We start from the raw sequence: 20,000 nt of genomic DNA, 5'->3' as shown, positions 1-20,000 counted from the left end.
GAGTAAATTGTGCTCTCGATCCTCAGATGAGCATCTTTCATGAAACAATTTTTCTTCAACGCTCCGGAAATTTTATCCTTTCGTTATTACGTAATATGAGCTCGGACATTTTTATACTCTCTCTCTCTCTCTCTCTCTCTCTCTCTCTCTCTCTCTCTCTCTCTCTCTCTCTCTCTCTCTCTCTCTCTCTTTACCGGCATCGTGGTTTCCATAAGATTATAAAAAATAATTCACCTTTTTATAAAAATTCAAAACCTTGATACCTGTGTTTTTTTCTTTTACTTCTTCATAAATGTAACCATCCCAGTCGAATTTATTTCGATATGATGTTTCACACAGACATTTTTTGACAATCAATCTCAGAAGTATTTACATTTCAGTTAAATATTTCATGGAATCAAGTTCCTTAAATGTAAAACTATATAGAACAATAATATACTAACTAGTTCTTAAGCTACTTCAAAGATCATGATTTTTTTTTCACTTAGGGTCTAAGTAAAATAGAAGTAAGAATGGTAATAAGAAAGACTGAATCTTTAAATTTAAATGGGTTTAAAACACTGAATATTTCAAAAATTGGATCCACTGAGTTTGCTAAGTAGCTGCAGGATGGTCCTTCTAACCCGTGCAGATGTACTTTCCTGAATGGTGTTAATCCCAAAAGATTAATTGACTAAAAACTGACACCAGTTTTACGGTGTTTTCTTTTGTGAAGTTGATTTCTCGCTTTCTGAAGAAGATTCTTCTTTCTATTTCATACATTTTCAAAGCCATAGCTTTCCTTCACCAATTACCACTTGAAAATAGGGACTTGATTAATATTGGTGCTGGAAAATGGGGACTTGATTAGTATTGGTACTTGGTAATTGGGACTGATTAGAATTGCTGTTTGGTAATAGAGACTTGATTAAAATTGGTGTTTGGTAATAGGGACTTGATTATTATTGGTGGTTGGAAATAGGGACTTGATTAGAATTGCTATTTGGTAAGAGAGACTTGTTTGGCATTAGTACTTCGAAATTGGCCTTCATTAGTATTGGTTCATGGAAATAGGGACTTGATTGGTATGGGTACTTGGAAATGAGGACTTAGTAAAGGCACGTAGAAATACGGACTTACTTGTATATATGGATTTAGTGGTAGGACATTGAAATAGAAACTTGATTAACATTTTTAGTGACATTTGTAAACTAAAACGTAATTAATGGCTTTTAGAAATAGGGACTTAGAAATAGTACTTTGTAAATGGGACTTGATTACTTAGAAACTTGGAAATAGGGACGTAATTGGAAGGAACTTTAGAATTGGAACTTGATAAGTAGTAACACTTGGAAATTGGGGCTTGATCAGTTATGTCACATCAAAATTTTTATTTATTATTAATAGCACTTGAACATTGATATTTTTTATAGTTATATCGATGTAGTTCTGTTTCTGAGACGACTTTGAGAGAATTGTATGAAATCTTGCCACATTTTTTCTAATACTCACTGGATGTCTTTGATATTAAAATGAAGGGGGGGGAGAGAGAGAGAGAGAGAGAGAGAGAGAGAGAGAGAGAGAGAGAGAGAGAGAGAGAGAGAGAGTTTGTCGTCGCAACTAGAGTGAGTCTGTATTATATGAATAAAATGTACTTTTGTAAATTATGGTTTTTTATTTTTAGAAATCAAGACTCCGCTGGTTTTTCTGGTTTAATTTTGATCCGGTGTCACTTCCTCTAAAACTTTCTTTTTTTATATCTAGACTTGGGACAGGCTTCGGTTAGGAAAGGAGGTAGGGAAGAGGGGAGATTTAAAACATGCTGTTTCTAAGGGTTTAGTTCTAGGGATGATTACATTTAAGAAATGAATGAGCCATTGTGACAGACGTGAAATTTTTTTTTTCTTTTTTTATAAAAACGTATCATGTTTTCTTGTAATATAAGAGTCGGTGTCTTTTTTTAGTTTTAATTTAGATTGTGAGATGCAAAGGTTCATTTTTTATAAGTGACAATATCATAAGTTTTTTGTTTTACCAAAGAAACACTTATTGACTTAAATCTATGAATTTTACGTGAAATAGTAATAGTAATAACGAACATTAATTTTGTTTCGTTATTCTTCAATCTGTGTGGATTTGTGTGTGTGTGTGTGTGTGTGTGTGTGTGTGTGTGAGAGAGAGAGAGAGAGAGAGAGAGAGAGAGAGAGAGAGAGAGAGAGAGAGAGAGAGAGAGTGTGTTTAATCACCTGAGAGGATTCAACTACTTTAGTGAGGTCAAATGACAAGTTGCTTATAAAAGCAACATGTTGATGCTAAATAACAAGTAAAACCAACTTTTTAATCTCCTTCTGTGTATTACGTCTGGTTATTGAAGCAAGTAGTAAGTCAAATGTTTCTCTGTACTACTAAAACAAACTCCAGTCAGTGCAATACTCTAGTGGTAAACGAACACTTTATCTTAATGCAATTATCAATAGCATTCGGTGGTTTCTTGATTTAACCAAAGATTTTAGTGATGAGCTGAGTCATTTCTTCATTTTGATGCAAAAAAAAAAAAAAATCAAAAGGGTTTGGATATGTGTTAATTCTTTTTAAAATAAGGGATTTGGATTGTGATAATTTTAAACTTTATGTAAAAAGTGAATATATGGATTAATTTTAGGATAAGGAAAAAATTAACTTTGCGTCTGAATTTGATAATTAATAGCAGATATAATGTAATGACCGGAGTTGATTTATGTTATGATTAATAGAATAAGAATCTAATACAAAAAGAAATAGAAATTCTCTATAGATCTGTTCAATTTTATCCCCCCAAATCAGAACCAATTAAATCAACACGTGAATGACAACCAACATTAAGAATGATATTATTTCCCCATTTCGGTTTACAATTCTATGAGAACTCGAGTACTAAAAGTTGTATATTGCATTTTTTTTTTCAACTTTTCAAAAACAATCTTTTTTCAGTAGATATAACTAATGTCAATGATTGGCTGTTTGACACCCCTTTTCTACAAATACTTATACATTGTCATTGATCGTTATACTTCAAAATTATTATTTTTCTATTATAAATTAAATCGTTTCTGGAGTGATTTTCCTATCTATCTATATATATATATATATATATATATATATATATATATATATATATATATATATATATATATATATATATATATATATATATATATATATATATATATGTAGTAATGTGCCATTTAAAAAGTCGTTGTTTTATTAAAAAAAAGTGGAAACACATGAAAATGTTTGACTGCAGAACACAAAATAGCAGTAAATAAACTTCGAGTAAGAATCGTAATTCATCAGAAACCTTAGTAAACAACGTGCCTTCTATGCCGTGAGAAGGACCACGTATTGCAGCAGTCCCTTACCTGTGTAGTGCGGGGAATGGATGTTTCCTCTTCAACGATACGAACCGTACTGACCGAGATCCCTACTTCCTGAAAGCCTAACTCTCGTCCCTGCATTTTTATATGACACGGTCGCTTCCCGCTGACGTCATGGTCGAATACGTCTCCCATTGGGCAGTTGAGGTATGCCACCTGCGCTGGCATTGGTGCCATGTACAGTGACGTCATATACTTACTGGGATGTGATTGGGTTTCCTCGGAATATGTCATCAGTTCATGTTACAATGGGAGAGGAAAAAAGAAAGAAGAAAGTTTTATTCAATAAGAATTTGGAGTAAGAGATCGCCCCCCCCCCCTTATTTTTTTTATTATTGAATATATTTTGGTAGTTTTAAAAGGTACACCATTATCATAATCAGTATTTTAAGGGGGTCATTTTTGAGGTACGAGTTTCTTGGTTGTAACTTCTACTTTCGTACTTTTGAAATTCATGACACTAAAGCCAAGTATTAAAAAAATGTGATTATTATGAAAATAAGGAAAGTTTACTCAGCACTAATTTTCTAATAATGTTTTTGGGTTAATTTGTAGGTGAACATTGCAGGTCAAAATTTTTCATCCACATCTTAAAGAACAGTTATTAGCTTTCGTGCATTTGTTCAATTTTATGCCATGAAAATCAAATATATTACGAAGACCAATTCTTTGGATTGATTATTCAAACCACTTTCTGTTTAAAGCAATAATTCTCAGTTATTTCAATGACTCACCTTCGTGTATTTGAAACTGTCACGCACGATGTATCATAGATATTACGATTAACCTACTGTAGGTACAAAAGGTAACAAAGACTTTATTATTATTATTATTATTATTATTATTATTATTATTATTATTATTATTATTATTATTATTATTTAGGATTTATTATTATTATTTATTATTATTATTATTATTATTATTATTATTATTATTATTATTATTATTATTATGAGTAACAAAGTCTTTATTATTATTATTATTATTATTATTATTATTATTATTTTTTTTTTTTTATTATTATTATTTAGGATTTATTATTATTATTTATTATTGTTATTATTATTATTATTATTATTATTATTATTATTATTATTATTATTATTATTAGTAACAAAGTCTTTATTATTATTATTATTACTATTATTATTATTATTATTGTTGTTATTATTATTATTATTATTATTATTATTATTATTATTATTATTATTATTATTATTATTATTATTATTATTATTATTATTATTATTATTATTATTACTATGAGTTATGCTACAACCCTAGTCGGAAAAGCAGGATGCTATAAGCCCAAGGGCATCAATGAGGAAAATAGCCCATTGATGAAAGGAATTAAGGAAATAGATAGAATAGTGTGCCTGTGTGTACCCTCAAGCAAGAGAACTGTACTCCAAGATAGTGGAAGACCATGGTACAGAGGCTGTGTCACTACCCAAAACTAGAGAACAATGGTTTAATTTTTGGAGTGTCCTCCTAGAAGAGCTGCTTACCATAGCTAAAGAGTCTCTTCTACCCTTACCAATAGTTAATCATACCCCTACATTTTCAATTTCTGGAAAATGCATTAGAGTGTCGTATCCATTGACCACTGCACTAGAAAATTGTGTAATTGTGTATTTGTGTATTTTGTTAAGAAATTGCTTTTTAAATTCCCTTCATTTTATAAAAGTGTTTTGATGCTATATAAGTTCAAGAATGTTAACGTGCTTTGATAAATACTAGAATTCATCGTCATTCCCTTCTTATTTGTTTAGGTAAGAGTTTGATATTGATTCGCTACACTAGCGGGACGATTCGCTCATGATTTTAAACCAGAAGATTTAGCTAACTTTTTGAACTCTTCAATTTTTCGTTTTTCCAATTCACGTAACATTTAGGTTACGCCAATCATAGACGTGTTGATCAGTTTGTAAAAAGCTCAATTTATTGTTATGAGATCCTGCTAAACCTTCAGAATGAGAGAGAGAGAGAGAGAGAGAGAGAGAGAGAGAGAGAGAGAGAGAGAGAGAGAGAGAGAGAGAGAGAGAGAGAGAGAGATGTGGCTATATTTTTAGTGTTTTTACGGATAATTTGTTGACACAAATGTTGTTTACCTTCGCTGTCAAAAAGAACATTGCATATAATAGTTCATAGAGTATTTTTTTTTTCTCAAGGTATTTCACAAGATAAAGAAAAATGTGTAAAGCATGGCGTCTAATATTACGTCAGCTCATAATGCGTTTAATAACCTCATTTATATCGTTTTTATTTGCCCTGTGTATCCAAGCATACATGTATATATATATATATATATATATATATATATATATATATATATATATATATATATATATATATATATATATATATATATATATATATATATAAAACTATTTTCAAGACTAAATCGTCCCTCTAACCAGAGTAGCACAAGAAAAAAGCAAGCACAATGATAGCTGTCATATTTTTAATTACTAAATCATAATTGAACCCTTTGCAAAAAAAAAAAAAAAAAAAAACTTCTTGCCCATTTGTGAATTCATAAACTTATATAGAAAGCTCCGCATTAGCTCCTCGAATCCCGTTGCATAAGGAGCGTTATTCAACTTGACCTTGTATGCTCAATCTTGCTCTCAAGAAAGTTAGACCCAATTATTCCTTTCCATCTACCTAATTCTTTACAAGGCTTCCTCACTTTCTTTGGGTCTGACCTGTCCAATGAAAAATGACGTCTACTACTGTGGTAGTAAGCAATGCTACCTGTGTATTCCTGACCCTAGAAAGGCTAATTGATTGGTATCCAAGGGAAAGCTATGAAACTATTTTATGAGAAATTGACCTCTAAATGCCATTTTTATTGACATTTACTACCGCAGTAATAACAACTAGTACAACTTTAAAATTATTGTCTTTAGGGAATGTTAATTGATTAGATTATTATTTATTTCAAGGCAGAGGAATCTCATCTTCAGCCAATAGAAAGTAGGCTTTTACTCCAGTGGTGTACAGAATGGGGAATATGATACCATTCTTGGTGCATGACTTATAAATGTTGCCAAGTCTCCTAATGACTCAGGACATGAGGTTTGCAGCCGTAATCCTTATATATATATATATATATATATATATATATATATATATATATATATATATATATATATATATATATATATATATATATATATATATATATATACTGTATATATATATATATATATATATATACAGTATATATATATATATATATATATATATATATATATATATATATATATATATATATATATATATATATACATATATATATCGATATATATATGGATATACAGTATACATACTTATATGTACACATATATAAGGTTTATATATACTGTATATATATATATATATATATATATATATATATATATATATATATATATATATATGTATTTATATTATATATATATATATATATATATATATATATATATATATATATATATATATATATATATATATGTATATATATATATATATATATATATGTATGTATATATATATATATATATATATATATATATATATATATATATATATATATATATATCTATATATATATATATATATATATATATATTGAAACATATGTTCTCGATTGCCTTGTGACATATGTTTCGTATCTTATTGTGAACAGTCCTTGTTTATTGCAAACGTCGTGGATTAATGTATTCAAATAACAAATTACCATAGGTATTGTAATTTGTCTTCCTTAGAACAGAGCCTCGTTTGTGATGTTATGAAGGCCAGAAAATGAGATTTAGGGAAGGTTAGACACCTCTCCAAGAGATAGGCTAATGTGTGTCAGGTTAAGTAAGAACATATGTCTGGAATCGTCAATTGAGGTCATCTACACTAGTCTGATTCGTGGCACCCTATCAATTCTATGCATCAAAACTCGTATTTAAATGTTTTATACTTTTGTATATATATTTCATCACCTTCCCACTCTTAAGATGTCGAGATACTACTGCTAGAGAATTATTAGGTCCTTTGACTTTACTGCATTGGATCCCTCTCTCTGGTTACGATTCAGGTTTCCTTTGTCTACGCATATACCGAATAGTCTGGCCTATGTGGTAAGACCCTGACTGGTGAACACCTAACTGGGGTTCAAGTCCGCTCAAACTCGTTCGTTTTTTGGTCGCTACAACCTCACCATCCTTGTGAGCTAAGAATGGGGAGTTTGGGTGAGCCTATAGGTCTATCTACTGAGTCCTCAGCAGCCATTGCCTGGGCCTCCTTGTTCCGAGCTTGGGTGGAGAGGTGACTTGGGCGCTGATCATATGTATGTAGTCAGTCTCTAGTGCATTGTCCTGCTCGATAGGCCAATGTCACTGTACCTTGCCCCTGCCATTCATGAGTGACCTTTAAACACTCGCCTGTGTCATGAATGTGGCAACACTTAATAGAAAAAATCATCTTTATTCATGGGGTTAACTACTTCACGGTAATTGTTCAGTGGCTACTTTCCACTTGGTAAGGGTAGACGAGACTCTTTAGCTATGGTAAGCAGCTCTTCTAAGATGAGGAGACTCCAAAATCAACCTCTTATTCTCTAGTGTTGGGTAGTGCCATAGCCTCTAGTATCATGGCCTTCCACTGTCTTGGGGATAGAGTTCTTATGCTTGAGGGTACACTCGGGTACACTTTTCTATCTTATTTCTCTTCCTCTTGTTTTGTCAATTTTTTATAATTTATAAAGAGGGAATAATTATTTGAATGTTGTTACTGTTCTTAAAATATTTAATTTTAATTGTTCATTAATTCTCATAGTTTATTTCGTTATTTTCTTTACTCGATGGCCTATTTTGCCCTGTTGGAGCATTTGGACTTTTAGCATCCTGCTTTTCCAACTAAGATTGCAGCTTAGCTAATAATAATAATAATAATAATAATAATAATAATAATAATAATAATAATAATAATAATAATAATAATAATAATAATAATAATAATAATAATTTAATAATAATAATAATAATAATAATAATAATAATAATAATAATAATAATAATAATAATAATAATAATAACGGCCATAAATGTGACCGTATATTTACTAAGGATCCCATTGTACATATTTAAAGAAAATTGAAAAATTATCTCATAAAAAACGAATTCGAGGGGTGACACATGTATCAGAATTAATTTTATTCTTGGGTTTGGGACTGGGTCGCTTTCGTACTGGTCCTTGCCTGGTGGTATAAGTGTTTTGAACACTGATATGTGTAGTTGTTCGGTCTCTAGTATATTGTGCAACCATGTGCAATGATCGGCCCCTTACTTTTGCTGCTCATAAATAATTTTTAAAACCATTGTATTTACATCTTGAGGATGTTTTCGAACCTTGTATAACGACGGACAGGACCTCTCTCGTGCATAGGACACTACCTAATATAACGTTCCCCCACCCAATCTAGCTTACAAGCGTGTGCTTAGCGAACTACCTTAATGGGGGGGGGGGGGGTAACCACCACCCTGCCATCTTTCTGCGTCAGCAGTTTAAAAAAAAAAAAAAAGAAAAAAAAACTTTAAATTGATCTGGAAAAAACCTTAAATGCGTTATTAGCGATTGTTTTATTATTATTATTTTTTTTTTTTTATAATAATCACAGTTCGAGACGTAATTTTTTGCATCCAAGCTGTCTATGCGTACGTCGGCTACACTGATTAATTCCTGTCCATAATATTAAACAATTCACCACACTGATATAGTTGATCCCGGTATCTGGATTTTTACTGAATGGGGTATCTCGAAGCCTTCTGGCAATGCAGTTAATATTTTATACCATAAGGTATTTGCAATCATCTTTGATTTTCAAGAATTCAATAAAAATTGGACAAAATTATTAGAAATAGTAGAGTAATAATATTTTCTTAGTCCACTTCTTTGAGTAGCTATTGGTGCTATTTTGGTATTCTTCTTAACCTATGTTTTGGGAAAAGGAATTTAGATTATTAAGGTTTCACCCAAATAGTCATAAATGTAATTAAAGATAGTAAAAAAAGCTAAAGGAAATGAGCCTGAATTGCAAAAATATATAATACTTTTACGCTACCCGAAATGATAATACTTGTACAGTATACCATGTTCTTATTATTTCACCAGTATTTATGTTTTTATTGTTACACACATTTTCTGGTCTAGGAAAGTGAATTTGTTATGTTTACGTAGAAAACAAATTGGCCCAAAAAGGCCACCCAACCGGGCCTGATTACGTGTCGTCGAACAATTTCATCCAGCCACATCCGGAGTTGGGTTCGAGAGCAAAATAAAATCTACATCACAGTACATGCGTTCAAATAATGTCCTTCCTTCCCCTCCCTCCCCCCTTAAAAGAACGTTGAATGAACTTTGCTAAAACGAAGGTTTTATGACAGGTCTAGGAAGAAAATTTTTAGATATTTAAACAAACGAACAGGCAACCCTTCGGATTTATGAAATACCTTTAAAGGTGAGTATTCCCTCAATATTTGAAGTCCAGTACCTACAGGAGGTGTCAGGAGGTTTATAGAATTTGTCCTCACGTAAAAAGGAAAAAGAATTACACCATAGCTTCCGGTAATGTAATTTTATTTTCTTAGCTCGACTATATAATTCCGTAGTTCCCCTTTGCTATGAAACCATTTTGGGTAAATAGGGTGTTTTAGGGATATACGAATAATGTCCATTAACCCTCTGTAATATTTTCTCCCTGTAGGAAAATATGCCTATGCTATAGTGGGTGTGCGCGAGAATGTTAGATGTGTAGGCCTAGAGGGTTATTATAGGCTTTTAACATGAGGTATCAATTACGTTTTACGGTATTATTATTATTATTATTATTATTATTATTATTACTAATACTACTACTACTACTACTACTACTACTACTACTACTACTACTACTACTACTATTATCCAATCTACAACCCTAATCGAGAAACTAGGATGTTATAAGCCCCATGGCTCCAATAGGGAAAGTAGCTCATTGCGGAAAGGCAACGGAATTTCGAAATAATGAATAAAGTACTGTTAATATGCGAAATTAAAAAAGAAAAATATATAGAATATATCATGATCCGTTACAACGCTTAAATATATAAACTATACTTAGATCAGTGACAACGTTAAAATAGATCAGTTATATGAATTATGAAATGAGACTTACGTCAACCTGTTCACCAGAAAAGAACGTGAACTTATGAATTTCCCCTGATTAGCCACCAAATAAGAAAGGTAATTCCCCAATCTGGTCACAGCTGGAATAAAACTTCATTCGTATTTACTTGTAGTATTGAGTTTTATGATGGAAAAGACAAGGCCATTAGAATTAAAGGTATACCTAGTTCTACGTACATTAGGGTACAGTCCGTTAAGACCTGAATGCAAAGGATGGTCAATATTATGAAATGTTCTATGCAATATGCGCAAAAAACTAACTGAACTACGTTGCTAGAGATTAAAATCAAGATCAGGGATAAGGAATTAATTAGACCGGAAGTTTTTGTTCACGAAATTAAGATGAGTGTCACCTGCCGAAAACAGACTGGAGAAAAATACTCAAAATATGGAGAAATGAAACAATGAAGCTATTTCCTCAGGATATGTTGTTCCCCCAAGTTTTTAAAAGCCTTTCAATATCCAGATTCTGTCAGAAAATTTAAGAAAAAAAAGACCGGGTGTGATTTAAAATTAAAAATGCAATAAGGAAAAATAAAGCTAGAATTTTAGATTACTCGTATATTAGTTAAAAAGATATTGACAATGCAAAGATCGTGATGATTGGGAGCCACTGTCCTTGACCTACTCAGAGTTTTGTTATGGTTCAACTTCATCCTCTGTAATTTGCATTATGCACTAAAGTTAGCTAGAATTCTATCAAGGGATTTAGCAACCTTAGTTCTACATTCTGGAAATTGAATTGATGCAAAGGTAGCATGATCATTTGCATATGAAACAAGCTTGCTTTCTAATCCAAACCTCTTATCATGCATGCATAGTATTTTAAGTAATGGACCCAGATATTACATTCCTATAGTCACTATGAGGCCATCTACACATATATATTTATATATATGTGTATATATATATATATATATATATATATATATATATATATATATATATATATATATATATATATATATATATATATGTATATATATATATATATATATATATATATATATATATATATATATATATATATATATATGTATATGTATATGTATATGTATATATATATATATATATATATATATATATATATATATATATATGTATATATATATATATATATATATATATATATATATATATACATATATATATATATATATATATATATATATATATATATATATATATGTGTGTGTGTGTGTGTGTGTGTGTGTGTGTGTGCGTAGATGGCCCCCATAGTGACTATAGGAATGTAATATCTGGGTCCATTACTTGAAATACTATGCATGTACTTTTACTGACTTTTTACTTTGATGGCTGCTTTTCCGGTCCCATACAGCAGGAGAACTCCACTCTCTACGGGACCTCCACTGTTGATTTACTTTGTTCGTTCACAGTATTTATCTTTTCAAGTATCATATTGTTCATTTACTGTTAAATCGTCACTGTCAAGAGACTCATGAAATAAGAAAGTCTCCAGTTTCCCCTTGAAAGCCTTAATGTCTTCAATCATTCGAATGTTTCGTGGGAGCTTATTATATAGTCTGGGGGCCGCATATTTAAAGCTCTTAAGCCCAAAGTGGACATAAATCTAGATTCCCATAGTTTGAAGCCATCTGTAACTATTCTCGTGTCGACACGATTTATTGACTGCGCAATATGTAGCAATTCTCTTAGGTATTTTGGACGCCCGGTTCTGATAACTTGGAGGGTTATTGTACATATTTTAAATTCAATTCTCGCTTTAATCGGCAGCCAGTGTAAATCAATTAGTATAGGGGTGATCCTTTCTCTAGGTGGGACACCTTTTATCAGTCTTGCTCCTCTGTTTATTGTTTTGTAATTTCTTAGTTGGACTTTTGGTAAATTGTAGTAGAGTTGCAGTAGTCAATCCTGGTAATAACACAGTTTATCACAAGTTTCTTAACAGAATTTTCGTCCAGGTACTTTTTTATAAACGCAATATTTCTTAGATGATAACCAGCACATTATTTATGTGGGCCTTTAGAGACAGGTTACAATCAAGAAATACACCCAGATCTCGAACTAAACTAGATATTGGCACCGAGTCATTATTATTTATGTTCATTTGAATATCACCTAAGTTTTTCACGCTGTTTATCTTGCCCACCATCATGAATTCAGTTTTGTTCTCATTTAATTTTAGTTGTTTAAATGTCATCCATTCTCTAACACTATCAAGGATTCGGTTTAGAGTTTTAGCAGTGTCATGTATATCATTTATGGAGAAGTAAAATTGTGTCATCTGCAAATAGTTTAAACTTCACGCCATGCCTTTGTAGCATTTTCGATAGACCAATAGTATAGATGCAGAATAAGATTGGGCCAAGTAGACTCCCCTGGGGTACCCCTCTGTTTAAGGGTTCATATGATGAATAAGAGTTTCCAATTTGTACACAGTAATTTCTACCAACCAAGTAGTCTTTTTAGGTATTCAAAAGCTTGATCTTCAACGCCGATGGACCGTAGATCATTTAGTAGCAGTGCATGCTCAACTGTATTAAAAGCAGCACTAAGATTGAGCAATATTAAAATACCACATTTATTTTCATCCATCATTTCTAGCATATCATTTACAACAGAGCAGATGGCTGTCTCCGTAGAGTATAGTTTTCTGTAAGCAGATTGGTTGTCAGGCAAAGATTCTATTACTTCTAAGTGGCTGACAGTTGTTCAAGAATTACATATTCAAGCACTTTTGAGACAAAGGATAGATTTGAAATAGGTCTATATGAGCTTAATTCCTGGTATCCCAGTGCATTTTTCAGACCTGGTGTGACTATAACCATTTTCTCAGATTTAGGAAACTTACATTCATCAATGCTCGCATTTGCTATTGCCATTATTATTTCGGTTAGACGAGAAAAGTCTCTTTTTCCAATTACTTCAGATATTGGCATAGGCTCGATTGCGCAGTTTGTTTTCCTTGCTCTCTTGATAATTCTGGTGATGTCATCTTGTGTTATGTTGTTAAATAGTATTCATTTTGTCTGTGTGCCTGGTGTATCATTAATTTGATGTTGAGTATTTACAAATGATCTGGATATGTTTTCAATTTTGTTTTTAAAAAAATACTAGAAAATTATTTTCTAGTTCCTGGTCACTGTATCCATCAGGTAGCTTCTTTTCTTTTACTTTTCCCATTATACCATTCAGGAGACGATATAACTTATTTATGTCTGTTGCTGCTTCGAGGATCTTTCTCTTATAGTATTCACTTTTTTTCCTTCTTATTAGGTAGGTATATTGTCACGCAGCAGTTTTGTATTCTACCCAAGTACTTTCAGTTTTTAACCTATTCCACTTTCTTTCTTTACGTCTTTTTTCCCTCTTTTTTGCCAAAGTCTCTCCATCAAACCAAGGAGATTGGTCTTTTACGGTTATAGTCTTTTCCATCGGTGGGCACATGGTATCATATTCACTTTTACTCACTTTATTGTAAGTGGTCATAAGATAGTTAGCACGCTTAGCTCCTATGTATGATAAGAGGTTTGGCTGAAAAAGCAAGCTTGTTTCATATGCAAATGATATATTCATATACATACATATATATATATACATATATATAATATATATATATATATATATATATATATATATATATATATATAATATATATATATATATATATTAATATATATATATATATATATATATATATATATATATATATATATATATATATATATATATATATATATATATAGTCCCGTGGTCTGGGAACCAAAATATAATATTATATATATTATGGCTGGCAAGCTATACAACCTCTCGAGTGCCAAACTCACCTGTTTGTTTTTATATTAAATCTGTTACACTTGAAAATATTAATACCCGAGCTCTGAGACGATTATGTAACTCCCAGAAGCAATATATAAAAACACTGAATATCCAAAGGTCTTTTAAGTACACTCAAAACAAAACTGGGTAATTATTCTTAAGAATTATTTAAAAACAACCTCTTACTTCGATTCTTTAACAGGAGTACGAGCGAATACCGAAATAAACACTGGGGATTGGAATAATACACTCTTTACAAAAATACATATATTCTATATAAATTACAACACTTTGAAAAAATTTACATAAAAAAAAATTAGTCACTAGAAATATTAAGGCTGAACAAAACTTAGCTTAAGATAAAAATGTTACGCTCTTAAAATTATATAATCACTTGACTTGAAATATTAAATCTGAATAAAACCTTAGACTAAGGCAAAGGAAATAATTACACTCTAAAGCTTAGTCTCTTAAAGAACTTACATAAAGTAACTGGTAAACTTACTGACTTCACGTATTTTCATAAATCTCACTGGGCTAGTTACAAAGTTTTACACTATGCCAACACTCACCATAACAAAATTTTTAAAAATTAAAATCACCTTTAACGTCTTTCGTAACGTTTCAACACATTACACACAAAATATGTCGTAATTAAACTGAAGCACTTTGGAGAGGACTCACTATCGAGGCACTTTGAGAGAGAGAGAGAGGATGTACTTTGGCTCATTCACAGGACAGGCTGTGATTCTTCTGGGGAACATATATAAGAACTTAGCTACTTCTAGAATATTTTAATAGATTATTCTCGTGGCTTGGGGCCTGCCCCTAGCGATACCAGAGTCATCAACTATCACCTAGCGAACAGGAGAATCAACCTCGCTACACGGCAAATCTATCTCTCAGCTGCTCCACCCGCACACAGACTGTTCTCGTAAATAAAAAAAAAAAAAAGAAAAAAAAAAGATAAAATCCAGCCCTGGGGTTTTTGAGAACCTTTCAAAACATGTGGCAAATATAAGAATTGGGTATTTTCTCACAAATATGATGCAAAACCTCATAAAGATATAAAATATTTACATAAGCCCTTGTTCATATCTCGTATGGATCATACAGCACTTGTAAACAGATTACGTAAGACCGTAACAAAATACGTGAAATAAAAATGTTATTCTTAAAAAGAATAATGTAAATTTACATATACAGACTTGAATAAAGAATACATATAAATTAACGACGAAAGACGTGTAATTTATATACAAAACTTATATCTACATGTATTTGCCTCTAATACATAAATGAAATATATAAATGAAATACAGTAATAAATTATTTACTTTAAACTAGAGCAGCTTCGTAAGAATATATATATATATATATATATATATATATATATATATATATATATATATATATATATATATATATATATATATATATATATATATACATACATACATACATATATATATATATATATATATATATATATATATATATATATATATATATATACATTATATATATATATATATATATATATATATATATATATATATATATATATATATATATATATATATGTATGTATTTATATATATATATTATATATATATATATATATATTGCTGTATATCTGAAATAATTTCTCTTTCTATTTGCTTTAGTTTTCAAGAAGTGTCTATTCATGTTGTAGATAACTGCCTTATCTTGTCTATGAAGGTGGTTATATGGTGAGCTTCAAGCAGGGAAACGGTCCATCATGCGTTTGTGTCACAGTGTGTAGCGGCAACATCTGGCATATGAACGGGGTGGGGACTTCAACTGATATGACACGTTTAGGATGAGATAAACCTTTGTACTGTGAACATACCTTGAATTTACAAAAATTTGAATAAATTTGGATACTATTTCGGAAATACACCAATTTATATAAAAACCGAGAGTGAGAAAGAGGGATAAGGAGGTGGAGCGAGGTTAGAGAGAGAAAGTTGGAGAGCGAAGGTAAGCCTTTGGAGATGTGGTACTGTTGGCTTCATTAATTCCGGTACATTTCATAAGTTATGAAGACGTCAGCGTACCATAATTAATGAAGCCAACTGTACCAGTAGGGGTGCCGTCCCCTATGGGGCATTTCGCGTTGCATTGGGTATAGTCAGTATCCTTGGATGTGTTGTGACTGTATACTTCAAATTTTTGTCTCTGACAACTATTAGACCTTGTTTGGTCTTCATCCTTTTTTCTGTTCAAAATCTATAGTTTATTGAAATTTTCAAAACGTAAATAAGCAAATTACCATCGTATTTTATGGCTGAGTTATTGAGTGTCTACTTATGTTGTTTTATAATTTTAAAGTTTATTTTCCCTTTTTTTTTTTTTTTTTTTTTTTTTTTTTTTTTTTTTTTTTTTTTTTTTTTTTATTCTGAGGATCAGGTGTCAGCAAATACAATAAGTTCTGTCGCAATGCTTTTTATTTCTCACCAGGTTTTGTTGACAGAAATGTATGTGAAAGTCATACTAAAGTAATCTAGGGTTGCTCTCTATCCTCCACACTGTACCCTCGTTAGTATTTGTTAGCGTGGGAGTAATATTTAAATTCAATTTTCTCTACGGTTTTACTGTTGGCCGATTGGCTGTGTGAGTGGGGGTGAGGGCTTGCAATATTTCATCCTATCAATTATTTGTTGATTGGTTCGTCTATGCTGTTATTTTCCGTAATGTGTTCATCTCAAAAGTTTGACATGCATATTCATTATTATAGATAATGATGATGATTTTGATAATAATAATAGCATTACCTTATATGAATGGTGTTTGAAGTTAAAATAACAATAAATTTACCAACAATTATGTAGCATGGGTATTGCAATGTGTTAATCTTTAAATATTATTAGTCTAGTAACTTCCTCAGTTAACAATATTTATATTTCAACGTTATCAAAGAAATTACTCGGCATTTTATCCTTGACATAAGCCTTATTTTAATCTTTTTAATATTGAGAATAAGCTTATAAAATAGCCCGAAACAAAATTATTTATTACCAAGAATTCAGACTGCTTTGTAGGCTCTCAGCCTACATTATTAACAGAAAATCGGATCCTGTTTTGTTACTTGAAGTGTCACCTGTAAAGGAGTTTAGCTTCAGAATTAGAAATTGTTCTGCTCCTTTTATCCTGAGTCATTACAATAGAATATGTGCGAGTAGGGACTTGTAGTTTTGTTTTCTTTTTTAACTGGATCTGGGATTAAAAGACAGTTTTTATGAGTTTTCAGAAACAGTTCAAGAATTCTAGCTTTTTGTAGCTCCAATGAGCTATTCGACGAAAAAAGTCATTTAAACATGATGCTTATAATTGATGCATTTTACTCAGCCTATTGCTTCAAAACCTTAGAAATACCATTAAAACCATCAGCCTGGCCCTTTCCCTTTTGTTTAATAAGCCTAGTTTACTGTGATTTTGAAATGAATCTTCCAATACCTATAGTGCAGGTGTTTTTCATCATCATCTCCTCCTACGCTTATTGGCGCAAAGGGCCTCGGTTAGATTTCGCCAGTCGGCTCTATCTTGAACTTTTAATTCAATACGTCTCCATTCATCATCTCCTTCGTGCTTCATATTCCTCAAACATGTAGGCCTGGGTCTTCCAACTCTTCTAGTGCCTTGTGGACCCCAGCTGAACGTTTGGTGAACTAATCTCTCTTAGGGAGTGCGAGAGTATGGCCAAACCATCTCCATCTACCCCTCATCATGATCTCATCCACATATGGCAGTCGAGTAATCTCTCTTATAGTTTCATTTCTAATCCTGTGCTGCCATTCAACTCCCAATATCCTTCTGAAGGATTTGTTTTCAAATATACTAAAGCTATTGGAGACTGTTTCATTGTCATACCATGACTCAGAGTAACACCGATCTCACTAAACTGATATATAGTCTGATTTTTATATGTAAATTCAGGTAATTTGATCTCCAAATTTTACTTAACCTAGCCATTGTCCGATTTGCTTTTTTCAATCTTTCTTTAAACTCTAATTCTAAAGACCCTGTATTGGAGATCATAGCTCCTAAATACTTAAATAATTCTAACTCATTAATCCTATTTCCTTCCAATGATATTTCATCTTCCATTGCATACTCTGTATTTTTAGTTATATGAAAAATCTATTCAGATTCTCTTTTCAAACTGGGCATTGTTTTCAGTAGAAACTTTGTTTAACAGGGACAAACAGGCTTTGTCTGACAAGATCTGCTGATTTAGTATTACTTTGTACAATATAAAGATTATTACTATTTTTAATCGAAACTTCGCTTTTTTTCCACCGCAAAACTTTTTTTTTCTCACTATACTTTGCGGTACTAATCTTTTAAGTCGTTTAATAATAAATGGGATAGTACGTTTAAGAATTATGAAACGCCCACATAAGCAAGAACCATCTGTTGTATTTTCATGTTCATCCTTTATGATATTCTTAGAATCTTCATATAATCAACAGCTATTCTTCTCTGAAGCTTTAATATAATGTGACCTTTAATTTCACCCTGAGAAAAGAGAAGATTGGGGCTAAGAGATGTATTCAATGGCTCTTGTGTTTCTTTATTTTTTAAAGTAGGTTCGAACAAGAGTCTATTGTATATCTAAAGTCTTTGTGGAAGTAAGAAGGAAATTAAGTTAATTTAACTTTCTTTACGAATAAATTCGTGGAAAGTTCTTTAGGGCATCGTTTTCATATACACAAAATTTATCTAAAATGATATTCTCAGGTTACTTTATTAGTTGGTTTCATTCCAATCAAGTCATAAATCCGTAATTATATTTCGTACTCCTAAATCCTTAAAACGTAAATCCCTAATCATATGTCCCTAATCGTAAATCCCTAATAAAAATCTCTAATCATAATTCCCTAATGATAAGTCCCTAATCCTAATTCCCTAATAAAAATCTCTAATCATAATTCCCTAATGATAAGTCCCTAATCCTAATTCCCTAATAAAAATCTCTAATCATAATTCCCTAATGATAAGTCCCTAATCCTAATTCTCTAATAAAAATCTCTCATCATAAATCCCTTAGCACAAATCCTAAATCATAAATTCCTAAGCAAAAATCCATAATAATAAATCCTTAATCATAAATCCCCAACCATAAATCCCAAATATCCTCGAGAGACTCCATTCAACTGTAAAATGACGTAAACGTGTATTAATTATTAATCTTTTAACTTGATAACATAAGGATTTTGACGTTTTCATCTTAGATATACATATTAAAATGTAATGATAATCAACCGTTAATGGGTTTTTTTCATGTCTTATAAGATTTTATCATTATCAATTTACTGTTTTTAAAATAACTGTCGTAATTATTTCCTTGTTTGAAATCAACTTCATGAAAACCAATGAAGACTCATTTAAATGAGTCTTCATTGGTTTTCATGAAGTTGATTTCAAACTAAATTTTATACAGATCTTTACACCGACATGGTTCGTATGTATGTTACTAACGACATAAGTACATTAAAATTTGCCAAGTAAACATATTCTATCAAGTACAAGTATACAATGTATCTTTTATTTGTTTTCAAATGCTCCTTTTCCATTTGT

General features: G+C 31.1%; 2 protein-coding genes across 2 annotated transcripts in view; one reads left to right on the top strand and one right to left on the bottom strand.

Moving 5' to 3' along the window:
• CCAP (Crustacean cardioactive peptide) overlaps positions 1-3,443 on the bottom strand; it is a 48,837-nt gene extending 45,394 nt beyond the window's left edge. The window contains exon 1 of the mRNA XM_068361615.1: positions 3,378-3,443. The gene's annotated coding sequence lies outside the window, so the exon portion shown is untranslated. The remainder of the gene's footprint in view (positions 1-3,377) is intronic.
• Positions 1-20,000, top strand: part of LOC137630609 (cap-specific mRNA (nucleoside-2'-O-)-methyltransferase 2-like) — a 353,518-nt gene that overhangs the window by 72,332 nt on the left and 261,186 nt on the right. The gene's annotated exons all lie outside the window — the stretch shown is intronic.

Source organism: Palaemon carinicauda, chromosome 38 (assembly GCF_036898095.1).
Source record: "Palaemon carinicauda isolate YSFRI2023 chromosome 38, ASM3689809v2, whole genome shotgun sequence".
NCBI classification, from domain to species: domain Eukaryota; kingdom Metazoa; phylum Arthropoda; class Malacostraca; order Decapoda; family Palaemonidae; genus Palaemon; species Palaemon carinicauda.
Note: the sequence above shows the minus strand (reverse complement) of the source record. Positions and strands in the feature narration are given on the sequence as shown.